The sequence below is a fragment of the Musca domestica genome, unplaced genomic scaffold (genome assembly GCF_030504385.1).
Source record: "Musca domestica strain aabys unplaced genomic scaffold, Musca_domestica.polishedcontigs.V.1.1 224, whole genome shotgun sequence".
In the NCBI taxonomy this organism is placed as follows: Eukaryota; Metazoa; Arthropoda; class Insecta; order Diptera; family Muscidae; genus Musca; species Musca domestica.
Genome location: NW_026712266.1, coordinates 40,010 through 53,785, shown reverse-complemented (window position 1 = coordinate 53,785; position 13,776 = coordinate 40,010). Strand labels below are relative to the sequence as shown.

At 35.5% G+C, this 13,776-nt stretch overlaps 1 long non-coding RNA gene across 1 annotated transcript; it reads left to right on the top strand.

Moving 5' to 3' along the window:
• The first annotated feature begins 244 nt into the window (after positions 1–244).
• Positions 245–2,335, top strand: LOC131802706 (uncharacterized). The gene is made up of 3 exons (XR_009342337.1): positions 245–1,104; positions 1,164–1,243; positions 1,318–2,335. It is a non-coding gene; the product is annotated as an uncharacterized LOC131802706 (long non-coding RNA).
• The last annotated feature ends 11,441 nt before the right edge of the window (positions 2,336–13,776 follow it).

The window sequence follows — 13,776 nt, the reverse complement described above, 5'->3', positions numbered from 1 at the left end:
TTTTTTGTGAGTTTTGGGTAGCTAGATTTTTTATGTTGCTGATTACAATAAAGTATTTCCAATATTTGGCTATCTTAAAAATGCATTTTTTGATTTTCAAAAAAATTGCTTGTTTATCCAATAAACTAGTCAGATTTACTTAAAAGCTAATGTAGTTTTTACTAGCTCTTTTGCTCTTATTGCACTGATTATTTCTACACATTGCAAGATTTATTTTTCTATAAATGCCGACAACATTATGCTAGGAACACAATTGGAGCGAACGACGAATTTTTTCGCGGCGTATGTTCGTCGTCAAAAATAAAACACATATGTGTATATGGAAGTGCACACAATCACGGCACCGGCGAAAATTTCGTCGGTCGCCGCGAACTCAATTAGCTTTATTTCTATTTCATACGCCGGCGACCGGCGAACAAAACAGTACAAGGTGGCCATACTTGTACGAATTTTATGTGTATTAGTAAATAAAGTTACTTTTTACTTTAAAATTTGTTATGGTCACTCTACTATCTGTTACTCGTATAAAAAAACATAATTAATTTGTTTATTTATTTGTGTACTTGCGCCTGAGTGAAGATGGATATCAGTGAATTTATAATAGAGAAGATGGACATAAGTGAAATTATAATAGAGAACGTAAAGAATTATGTGTTCTTGTATAATTCATTGTAGTCAACAAATGAGCAAAAAGTAAACAACTTCATCAGCTGTTTTTTAATTTCGTCGGTATTGTGTTCCATACGACGAATTTTCGCGGCTCATTTTGTCGCCGCGTAGGGCGAAATTCGTCGTTCGCTCCAATTGTGTTCCTAGCATTAAGCTGCATTTTTACGGTTGGGTTTGAAATAAACTCCTTATTCTTCCACTGTAATACTCGTATTACGTCAAAGTTTGGTATGTGATTGTTACGCTTACATTGTTCTTCAAGTGTATTTTTTGTATATTGTATTGGTTGCGCATTTTAATGTCTGAATTATGTCCCGAAATTGAAGGGGTTCTAAAATTACAGAGAAGCATTAGAGCCCAAAGATTAACAACAGTAAATATGAGTATTAGAAAACACAACAAGTATACAGGCGATCATGGTTCAATGAATTAAAGGTAACCTCATTTCAAATAAGTATTCCCAGCCTTGCATTTTCTGTAATTTACCTTTTCAGGCGATACTTATGTATTACGAGTAAGGCACTGGCGGCTTATATTTCAATAAAACATTTGTTTTAAATAAAAGACTCTGCCGGTATGAATTTATATTCTTTTTATTACAAAATTTTTTTAGTGAATAATCTTTGTCTTATTGGTGTCGTGAACCAGGAACCTCAACATGCCAGCCCTCTTTGAGTGGTGCCCCTTAATGTGTGTAATCAGTAGAAAATAGGTAAAACCGCAAATTCTCTCTTTGAATCTGTTCAACTTATTTTTTTGGAAAGAAATACACAAAAGCAACAAATGTGTAACCATACTAAATTTTTTGCCGATTCATCATATATTGAGTCACCTCTAGTGGCAAATGACCACCACTAGTTGAACATTTTTTAAAAATTCCCAAATTCGTTGTAAATGGTGGAGGATATTCAAGGTTTGGCCCGGCCGAACTTACTGCTTTTTACTCTTTTGTTGTTCCTATTATTTTCATTGTTTGTTATTAATCCATTTTTTATTTATTATTGTTGTTGTATTCAATGTATGTATTATGCCTTAAACGCTATATTATTCATCGCACTAACTGCAAGCTCTTTTTCACCACACCAGCTGATCAATAGCCGAATAATGGCAATTAACAGATCGATCATACATAACAATAGTACAGAAAAGAAATGCATATCTTAATTGCTAGTGTACGTGTTTAGCTCAGAGGGGCTACGCCGATGGGAGTAAAACGCCGAATGCGTCGAGCAGTGGACCGTAGGGGGGAAATATAAAAAGAAATAAAACAAGAGTTTTTTTTAATATATACAACTATTTATTCTTAGTTTGGTAAGAGGTAACGTTATTACATGTGGCAACAATATGCCTTTCTACGCACAACGATGTCCGAATGACAGCGAAAAACTACTTGATGTCTAAAGGAGGCGGCAAAACAAGGGACAACTAATTACTCGTTAAAATGTCAAAGGCGCTACCACAAGGTTGCAATAAACCGTAGCGCGTACATTTTAACGAATAATTAAGGACCAAACCAGGGGTCAATACAAAGCAATATTTAATGCAATTCTAAATTAAACATGCCGACGCCCCTGAAACATCAAAGCATGTTTCAACATAATTAAACAAAATCGAAATAAGTTCCGATGGTAGGTACTGGACGCATAGTTCAGTGTGAGCTTTTTATTCGAACAAAATGTAGGGAATGGAAACGCAAATGAATCTGCAGTAACAGATTCGGGATCCATCTCCGCTACAACGATAATATGAAGCCGCAGATGAATCTGCAGTAACAGATTCGGACTTCAATCAAGCATATTATTACACGAAATGTAATATTTTGAAGCCGCAGATGATCCTGCAGTTACAGATTCGGACTTCAATCTAGCTACGTGTTTCCCGAAACGATGTTCGAGGGGGGTTCCAATTGAGACCCTGTGCCTATGTCGGTATATACATTGCCAGCTGTCGCAAGACCGATTTTATGTGAAGGTCGCTTTACAACATTGCTTACAAATTTACGTTTTGTTGACTGATTACCTTCCGATAAATTCATTTTTATAAACTTAATAAGGTTCCTTTGGACATTTTGTACAGCGATTTCGAATGAACAAAGTTGGATTTAGGATTTTCGACTCCAACCGATGTGGAGGATGTATATTTTGAGGGACGAAAAACTGGGGCTGCAGCTGACAACAACGATTTTGACGAGCTTGCCTGAACTTTTGGAGTCAGAACCGGAAACGAACTATTCGGTTTTAATGATTCGCGATGTAGTAACGTATGATGATGTTGACCACATTTCCAACAACTATTATTAGTACAATTTACTAGTTTATGTCCCTTTACCAAACAATTTATACAATGTTCGTGGCGGTTGACGAATGCAAACCTTTTTGCGGGGGCTAATTCCTTAAATTTTGAGCAAAAATGAAGGCGATGGATTTTCTCATGACAAAGACGACACGATTTTCCAATAGAAGGGGAAGACGAACATTTAGATTTGGACTTTCTAGCGGTATCAGGCGAATTTGAATCCTGCAAAGGAATGGATTTCTATCTATAACCTTCTAAACACACGAGCGTGTTAATCCTTAAGGTGTCTAAATCTTTCCACGAAGAAAGGGCCGATTTGTTTTTAATACCTTGTTCCCATAGCATTGTCGTTTCTTCCGGCAAGCGTTGCAGGCAAAGAAAGACAAGTATCGGATCCCATTGATCTGTGGGAACGTTATAGATCGACATAGAAAAAATGCAACTATTAATTCCCCGTCGGATCTCCTTAAGACCCATTGCAGTTTCTTTCTCAAGAATCGGAAGATTATGCAACGACTTTAGTTGATGATGAACCAATAATCGAATATTATTAAATTCATCATTTAATGCTTTCCATGCGAAAGCAAAACCACGGTTAGTTAGAGGAAACTGCGAAACGATTTCCCGAGCTTCTCCAGCAGTTTTATTAGGCAAATAGAACATGCGTTCGACATCTCATTTGAGTGATGTCGAGTGATTTATGTAAATGGCGCTAAACAAATCCCGAAAGGAAGGCCAAGAAGAAAAATCTCCCTCAAAAATATCAATATCAATTGGGGGCAATGCCATATTGTGAACGATATCACAACCAGAAGAAATACTTGCGCAATATTTTCCTGCGATTCAGGAAGCAAAAGAGATTGAGCCGATTGCTCTTGATTTTTATCCGCGTTTTTAATCAAATTTTTTAATACACAACGAGTTTTTATAATTTTTCTATTAATTGTGGCCATAGTGCTGGAGTAAATGTTTAAAGAAACATCATATTTACTTTCTGCCAAATGCAGATATTCTTTTGTAACATTTTTCGAATTTTCTAAGCTTTGTAACGACTTATAGACCGATTGCCATAGTTTTTCTAACTTGCTCTTCCTTTCCTCTAGCATACTAATTTCTAAATCGTCTTTTATTGCACCGATTAGTGCACCAAATTTTATCAGGGCCTCTGAGTCTCTTATGAAAGTTTGTAGAGGAGAGGAGGCCATAATTATAGCAAGAAACGTCGAACCAAATTTGGAAAAATAGAGGAATAAATAAAATTACAATTTTATTTTTATGTATTTAACTTGTCAAAATGACCGCCTATAGGGTTTATTAATTTCCAAAAGTTGAAAACAACAAATAACTATATTAATTTAGCTTTAATAATAATAATTTTACACCCAATACCAACTAATATAACAAGCAGAGGTGACCGACCAACGTAGTGTAGCTATTCAACCTAAACGGACACGACAGAAAGAGGAATAAACAAAAATATTCTTCCTTCGTTTGTTATGTTCGTTCACTGATCTAACAAAGCTCAAACAACTAGTGCTGATCAGAGAACAACGACAAAGCAAGCAGTGATGTTAGTGGATGATCAAACAGTGTTGTTGTTGTTTGCGACAAACAAAACAGAAAATGAATTTGACTGTTGTTACAACGAGAAAAAGAGAATAAATGTAACAACAGCAATATGCAATATTAAAGCGGACAGACCAAACAAAAAGTATAATATTGCAATCTTTGCTTTAGGTAGTAAAGCACACCAAACTAAAAACTAACAACGACGACGTTTTTGTTGGTATCAACGAAACGAGATGTTTAATGTTTTGTTGTTTTACATGAACCAAAACAAAGAAAGTTAGCAAACGATTTTTGCAACAATTTTATTTTCGAGTTTTGTTTTGATTATAATGCTGCCGAATGCAATCATCCACATTAGAAGCCAACGATTGGCGGGAAACAAAACAAAAGAAAGATGTGACGTTGTAAAACAACCTTTGGACCTAAACAAAACCGAATGTTTTGTTGGTGTCGCGGTAATTTAATTACGCGAGCTCACTTGAAAAACTGCACTATACATACCTTGTAATGCAGGAGTAATGGACTGTATGTTGTGGTTTCCAAAAGCGCCCAAGAGGGCTGGAATATCCGGTTCGATTGGACCATTGTTTAGCTCAGAGGGGCTCCGCCGATGGGAATAAAACGCAGAATGCGTCGAGCAGTGGACCGTAGGGGGGAAATATAAAAAGAAATAAAACAACAGTTTTTCTTAATATATACAACTATTTATTCTTAGTTTGGTAAGAGGTAACGTTATTACCTGTGGCAACAATATGCGTTTCTACGCACAACGATATGTGCTTTGCAAACGATATTGTGGGTGTTGTCTGTCCGAATGACAGCGAAAAACTACTTGATGCCTAAAGGAGGCGGCAAAACAAGTGACAACTAATTACTCGTTAAAATGTCAAAGGCGCTAGCACAAGGTTGCAATAAACCGTAGCGCGTACATTTTAACGAATAATTAAGGACCAAACCAGGGGTCAATACAAAGCAATATTTAATGCAATTCTAAATTAAACATGCCGACCCCCTTGAAACATCAAAGCATGTTTCAACATAATTAAACAAAATCGAAATAAGTTCCGATGGTAGGTACTGGATGCATAGTTCAGTGTGAGCTTTTTATTCGAACAAAATGTAGGGAATGGAAACGCAAATGAATCTGCAGTAACATATTCGGGATCCATCTCCGCTACAACGATAATATGAAGCCGCAGATGAATCTGCAGTAACAGATGCGGACTTCAATCAAGCATATTATTACACGAAATGTAATATTTTGAAGCCGCAGATGAACCTGCAGTTACAGATTCGGACTTCAATCGAGCTACGTGTTTCCCGAAACGATGTTCGAGGGGGGTTCCAATTGAGACCCTGTGCCTATGTCGGTATATACATTGCCAGCTGTCGCAAGACCGATTTTATGTGAAGGTCGCTTTACAACATTGCTTACAAATTTACGTTTTGTTGACTGATTACCTTCCGATAAATTCATTTTTATAAACTTAATAAGGTTCCTTTTGGACATTTTTTACAGCAATTTCGAATGAACAAAGTTAGACTTAGGATTTTCGACTCCAACCGATGTGGAGGATGTATATTTTGAGGGACGAAAAACTGGGGCTGACAAACCTGTATGTGAGTCAGACAAAATGTGTATAATCTGCTACACAGATTCCACATAAGAAGACAATTGTAGGACTTGGTATGCAACTTTGTTTTACGTCATTATTTACAGAAACGTTTTTGTAAAACTGTTCTCACCATAAATCTAAGTTGTGGCACTAGCATATGTATTCGGCAATATTCTGACTTAAGCTTTAAAAAAAACTCTATTTAATTCGAAGAAGGATCGTAACAATTTTTTTTTGAGTTTTGGGTAGTTAGATTTTTTATGTTGCTGATTACAATAAAGTATTTCCAATATTTGGCTATCTTAAAAATGCATTTTGTTAAGTTCACAAAGTATGTTTTACATGATTTTCGAAAAAAATTGCTTGTTTATCCAATAAACTAGTCAGATTTACTTAAAAGCTAATGTAGTTTTTACTACCTCTATTGCTCTTATTGCACTGATTATTTCTACACATTGCAAGATTTATTTTTCTCCAAATGCCGACAACATTAAGCTGCATTTTTACGGTTGGGTTTGAAATAAACTCCTTATTTGGTGGTATGTACCTATTCTTCCACTGTAATACTCGTATTACGTCAAAGTTTGGTATGTGATTGTTTCGCATACAAGTGTATTTCATCTTCAAGTGTATTTTTTGTATATTGTATTGTTTGTGCAATTTAATCTCTGAATTTTGTTCGAAATTGAAGGGGTTCTAAAAATTACAGAGTAGCATTAGAGCCCAAAGTATTTGTTGCACAAAGATTAACAACAATAAATATGAGTATTAGAAAACACAAGTATACAGGCGATCATGGTTCAATGAATTAAAGGTAACATCATTTCAAATAAGTTTTCCCAGCTCTGCATTTTCTGTAATTTACAGAAAACAGTTCTCATCTCCGATTTTGTACATATACTATGGAATTATGAATATAAATTTTAACAAAATGTTGTCAAAGGTAACAATTTTAAAAAATTGTAAACATATGATTGCATGACTTAACCTCCTTAGTTCTACGATGCAGGCGATACTTATTTATTACGAGTAAGGCACTGGCGGCTTATATTTCAATAAAACATTTGTTTTAAATAAAACACTCTGCCGGTATGAATTTATATTCTATTTATTAAAACATTTTTTTAATGAATAATTTTTGTCTTATTGGTGTCATGAACCAGAACCTCAACATGTCAGCCCCCTTTGAGTAGTGCAAACCCTTAAAGTGTGTACTCAGTTGAAAATAGGAAAAACCGCGAATTCTCTCTTTGAATTTGATCAACTTATTTCCTGGAAAGAAATACACAAAAGCAACAAGTGTGTAACCATACTCCATTTTTTGCCAATTCATCATATATTGAGTCACCTCTAGTGACAAATTACCGCCTCTAGTAGAACATTTCGACTATTCTTGATGTTGTTTAATGGAATTTTTTCGGGGGAACACTTTTGAAAATTAATCACCTTTATAACGACCACTAGTGGCTACGTAACATTATTATTGTCATTTTTTAATTCATATTCGACTTCAGTATGTGTTAAATCTATCATTGAAGGAACAAAAAAATTTCAAGACAATCATTTTGGTTATAGAGCCAATTTGTCTTCAGTAACCTCTAGTGAAAATTCGTATGTTGTAACAAATCATTTACTGAAATTTTTTATGAATCACCCTCTTTTACTGAACAATTTTAGTTGTCACCTCCAGTGACTTTTGATATAAAATGCTCAAAATTCTTCAGTGGATGATTTGCAATTACCTAACCACTAGTTAATGTGCCTGAGGCATAAGTAAATTTAGTATTGAAGATTCAAACCAAGGCTCATATTTACAATATCTTGGTACATACCCTCAATATTCAAAAGTATATTTTGTATTTTCAATTAATATTTTATATATCATAAATACTTCATGGGAATCTAGACTTGGCGGGGTAATCGAGCCATAGAGCAATATTACCCAGATTACCCAGAGCCAATATCATTACTAAACTGGACCTAAAATATGTATTTTGGCAGATAGGTGTTTCTGTGGAATTCAAGACCCTCGCCGCTTTAACAGTGCCCGGAAGATCACGGTTTCAATTTACGGTGATGCTTTTCGGGCTATGTATAGCGCCTCAAACTATGTGCAGGTTAGTGGGCATGATTACCATGAACATGGTTGTTTGAAGCTCAAAACTTCTTCAAAAGCATCAAAGACTTGCTAACCAAACCGCTCGTTTTATCAAATACTGATTTTAGGAAAAAAGAATTGAGAAGGGACTATGGTATAGGCGCCGTACAGGTCCAAATCGACGAGGAAGGTAATGAACGACCCATAGCATTTATGTCCAAAAAATTAAGTACCTCGAATTGCAAGAATTTAAGGCAGATAAAACAATCTGATCTGACTGATAGGCTAGCCCACTCAGTATTCAAATTACAACCTCACCAATTTACCATTATTTAGCGAAAATTTAATGAGCATATTGTTCCCGACATCTTGTTCGGAATTCCAGACGTTAATGTATCAGCAATAAATCGAACAAGAAGTCGATTAGAGTTCAGCCAGCTTTGACGACAAAGACATTCAGGATTTGAAAACCAAAATACAGAAAAATTATTCAATATAACCTGATACAATTGGCTTGTAAATTTTTGTACATTCGTACCGATCATTACTCCCAAGATCGCGATCAAAAAAGCCGAACTTGGATGATTTGAATTCCAGAGAAATTGAGGCACGATTTAATTGTTAGGTTTCATTACTCACCGTTGGCAGCACGCAAAGTAGCAGACCTAATTCACCGGTAGTTTTACTGGCCTGGAATGGATACCGACTTTCGTGATTATTTTCGCAATTGCGAAACCTGGAAAGCAACTAAGCCTCCAAACATAGTTCTTAAACCAGAAAAGAGAAAAACGAAAATTCTGACCTTTTTAAAGATTGTACCGGTACATTCTAAAACAGTTTGATCTGACTGATAGGCTAGCCCACTCAGTATTCAAATTACAACCCCACTAATTTACCATTATTTAGCGAAAATTTAATGAGCATATTGTTCCCGACATCTTGTTCGGAATTCCAGACGTTACAATTGGCTTGTAAATTTTTGTACATTCGTACCGATCATTACTCCCAAGATCGCGATCAAAAAAGCCGAACTTGGATGATTTGAATTCCAGAGAAATTGAGGAACGATTTAATTGTTAGGTTTCATAACTCACCGTTGGCAGCACGCAAAGTAGCAGACCTAATTCACCGGTAGTTTTACTGGCCTGGAATGGATACCGACTTTCGTGATTATTTTCGCAATTGCGAAACCTGGAAAGCAACTAAGCCTCCAAACATAGTTCTTAAACCAGAAAAGAGAAAAACGAAAATTCTGACCTTTTTATAGATTGTACCGGTACATTCTAAAACAGTCTGATCTGACTGATAGGCTAGCCCACTCAGTATTCAAATTACAACCCCACTAATTTACCATTATTTAGCGAAAATTTAATGAGCATATTGTTCCCGGCGCCTTGTCCGGAATTCCAGACATTAATGTATCATCAATAAACCGAACAAGAAGTCGTTTAGAGTTCAGCCAGCTTTGACGACAAAGACATTCAGGATTTGAAAACCAAAATACAGAAAAATTATTCAATATAACCTGATACAATTGGCTTGTAAATTTGTGTACATTCGTACCGATCATTATTCCCAAGATCCCGATCAAAAAAGCCGAACTTGGATGATTTGAATTCCAGAGAAATCGAGGCACGATTTAATTGTTAGGTTTTATAACTCACCGTTGCCAGCACGAAAACGTGATAACTTACATAGACAAATGAAGATATAGACAACGATTTGTTCGAAGATAAACAGTGAGAGCATTTCGTTGTCTATATTTTTATTTGTCATCATAACCTTCGAAACAATTTTAATGACTTATTCAGTGTTCATATGTATTGTCATGTTAGGAAGGTCTTAGTAAATTAAGTAGTAATGTAAATAAACTTAGTCATCTAAATTAAATGCTGGTTTGGTTAGCAAGTCTTTGATGCGTTTGAAGAAGTTTTGAGCTTCAAACAACCATGTTCATGGTAACCATGCCCACTAACCTGCACATAGTTTGAGGCGCTATACATAGCCCGAAAAGCATCACCATAAATTGAAACCGTGGCCTTCCGGGCACTGTTAAAGCGGTGAGGGTCTTGGATTCCACAGAAAAACCTATCTGCCAAAATACATATTTTAGGTCCAGTTTAGTAATGATATTGGCTCTGAGTAATCTGGGTAATATTCGCTCAATGCTGGGTAATGGATAGGCATTTTTTGTAACTGAATTAAGCTTGCTTGCGTCTAAGTAAATGCGTAGTGTATGCGGAAACTGATGGCTTGATTACCCCGAGTGAGAGCATAAGATCTACCTCCTAATACATCAAGTTTCCCATGGCAGGTAATACGGGGTAGAATCGGTACTTCACCGATTTTGAATTGTAAATATCAATATGATTTTTCAAGTAACCTATTCTATCTAGGAAGCTCTGGGAGGTGATAAAGCAGACGGGCGGTCAGATAAGTGGGTTTTTGGACAATGAAGTATATCTGGTGTTAATGAAAATGACTTACAAAAATCTAAACCAAGGATTTGACGCTGATAAAAGGAAGAAACAATCAAAAGCTTTAATTTATGACTATCGCCACGAAATGTTACATCAACTTGCAAGAATCCTAATGTCATTTGAAGTAAGTCATCAGCTGTTTTGCTGTTACATAGTGTAATTTCAGGTTGCTACGTGTAATTTTGGGTGGCTAAATCTGAGCCAATACATGATATCTTTGCACCTGTGTCTAACAACCCATATTCTGTAAAGGCGACGATTTTGACTTTGTCATATCTCCCATCAGACGGGTTACTAATAATAGAATATTGTACATACTTAAAAACAACTTTTATTTTCGGCACTGAAAATATTTGGTTTAGGTTTTCGATATATGCTTGATACCTAGTCACGATTACATTAGTTAATTCAAAAAGTCTGCTAATATCTCTATCGTATGAGTTCCGGTATAAGATCATCATGTGAACCTAACGAAATAGTGTATTCCAAATATTCTACTAATATTCTTCTAATATTAATGAACTTAATCAGTTTTTTCGCCTCATTCTCACAGAAGATGAGGTGTTAAACAATAAATTACGTTTTAATGTAATTTCTTGTTGCACATGTAGTCCGTGTGTAATTAGTGGCATGTGTAATTTATTATTTTACAGTTTTAACACTTTTTTACAATCCTCCCTTCCCAAATGCTACAGCAGAAAGAATATTTAGCTAATGATTTTTGGGAAAGACAAGAAGCGAACATAATTCTCATTTACTGGAGAATGTTCGACATTTAAAGTGCTTGTCTTTCTCTAAAGTCGTCACATCAATAGCCTGAATTCATGATATTGGTTGCGAACGTCAAATGTTGCAAAGCCGTCAGTTTCGATTTGAAAAACACTACTCTTTGGAATAGAGGGTAATATGAAGATAATAAGCCAATAGGGGACTACCCCAGATATAAGCAATTGAATATTAAGCATATTAAATAGTTGCAAAACAGAATTTAAGAAACACACAAGTATATTTGTATACCCTACACTATGATCGGGGTATTATGTCTTTGAGCATTTGTTTGTAACATATAGAAGGAAGTTAGACCCAGAGTTCTTTTTGATGATCTGCATAGAATCACATTCTGAGTCGATTTATGAATGTCCGTGCTTCCATCCGTCCGTCTGTGCATGTATTTGTGTAAACAATGTACAGGTCGCATTTACTGCCCGATCAAGATGAAACTTTGCACAAAACATTTTTTGTTCCCTTTTTTTGAAATTGGAGATAATTGGTCAAAATTTAGATATAGCTCCCATATATATCTTAGACCGATTTGCCCGAAATGTGTAATATTAGTCCAAATAGGATGGAATTTAGTATAACATGATAATATAATTTGATATAAAATTAATTTATGTTTATTTTTGGGATATAGAGCTTTTTTTTTGTTAAAGAAGTAACTTTTTTCAAAAAAATGTTTGGTACATAAGTAATTTTTCCGCATATGTGTAATATTTTCACACCCGTGTGTAATGTACAGTTTAATTGGTGGCAACACTGATATATCCCTAACTTTACAAAATACTTACTCTCTCTCTCTCTCTAAATTGATTAGTCTGGTAAACCCAGATGTATGTGGAGATAAAAACTTATCGAGCTTTACTCTTGTCACTATTTTCTCCTTTAACTTCATTGTCTCATTATCTAGTAAAGCCTATCCTTCGGTGTTGTACCCGACCGATGTCGTGATTCTCATGGGGCCATAGTTTGGCAGGTCGCATCTTGCTCTAAACTGCCACTGATGCATCAAAAATGCAGTCACACTATCGTGATTTGGCTCCTTCTGACAGTCTATCTTGCTACCGGAGCTCGTTTTGGGATCTTCCCCATATGATGCTTTGGATAACAGAAAAACAGGTACTGCGTTGAAGGTTATTAATTTAACGAATGGGAATAAATTTCGCCACCTACCTAAATTGTCCTACGCCTCCTCAGTAAACTGTCCAATTCTGCAATGAGGGGGCACCCTGTTGCACTTCGCAGTGCTACATTCTTATCAGTATGTAATTTAACACATAATAAGCTGTTAACCCAATAAAATATAATTTTCCAAAATAATAATTCAAAAGAATAATTCTCATCCCAGCAACAATAAAGTTACAAAAGCTGCTAGTCCAATTCCAATGAAACAGCATTGTTGACATTCGTCTGTCCCAAATATTACCAACATTTAATTCCGATTAATTGTTTCAATAAACCCAAAAACCCATGCAACTCTTGGCGCTTGTAGACAAAATTAACTAGAATTTCTTTTTGGTAGCAACAACTAGTTTTTAGGCAACAGAGTGGCATGATTTCATGGAAAATCAATATGTTCAGTAATCAAATAAAATTAAGAATTGTATTCTGATTTAAAAATTGTAGAACTCATTCTTTTACCAGCAGCCAAACAATAAAGTCGGTTTCAAAAAAACATCGTAAAAATTTTTAACTGGCGCCCGAGCAAATTAAAATCGCCTAAAGTGTGCACAAGCCGCTTCACCTGCGAATAACTATTAAAAAGTGAAGATTTTAACCAAAACGAATAACTACGTTTATTAATCAAAATTATTCTTCTTGTCATACCCTCCACAATTCTATCCGTTTGTAACTCCTCGAAATACTCATGTCAGACCCAACAAAGTGTATATATTCTTGATCAGCGTAAAATTCTAAGTCGATATAGCGGTGTCCGTCTGTCTGTCTGTTGTAATCACGCTATCTTTCGAACGAATTGAGATAGAAGGCTAAAATTTTGCACACGTGTTTATTTTTCCAATAGGCAGGTTAAGTTCGTAATTGGGCCATGTAGGTCCACGTTTTCATATAGCCCTCATATAAAGGTACCTCCCGATATTCGGTATTTTGATGATTTTAGCGACATTATTCACCGGAATTGTTTCAACTTTGGTATTTGAAGTTCGAAATGAATACTACAGCTTATGAAAAAAATTACTGTGCATGTCCACGTCTTCGTATAGTCCCCATATAATGGTACCACTCGATATTCGGTATTTTGATGATTTTAGCG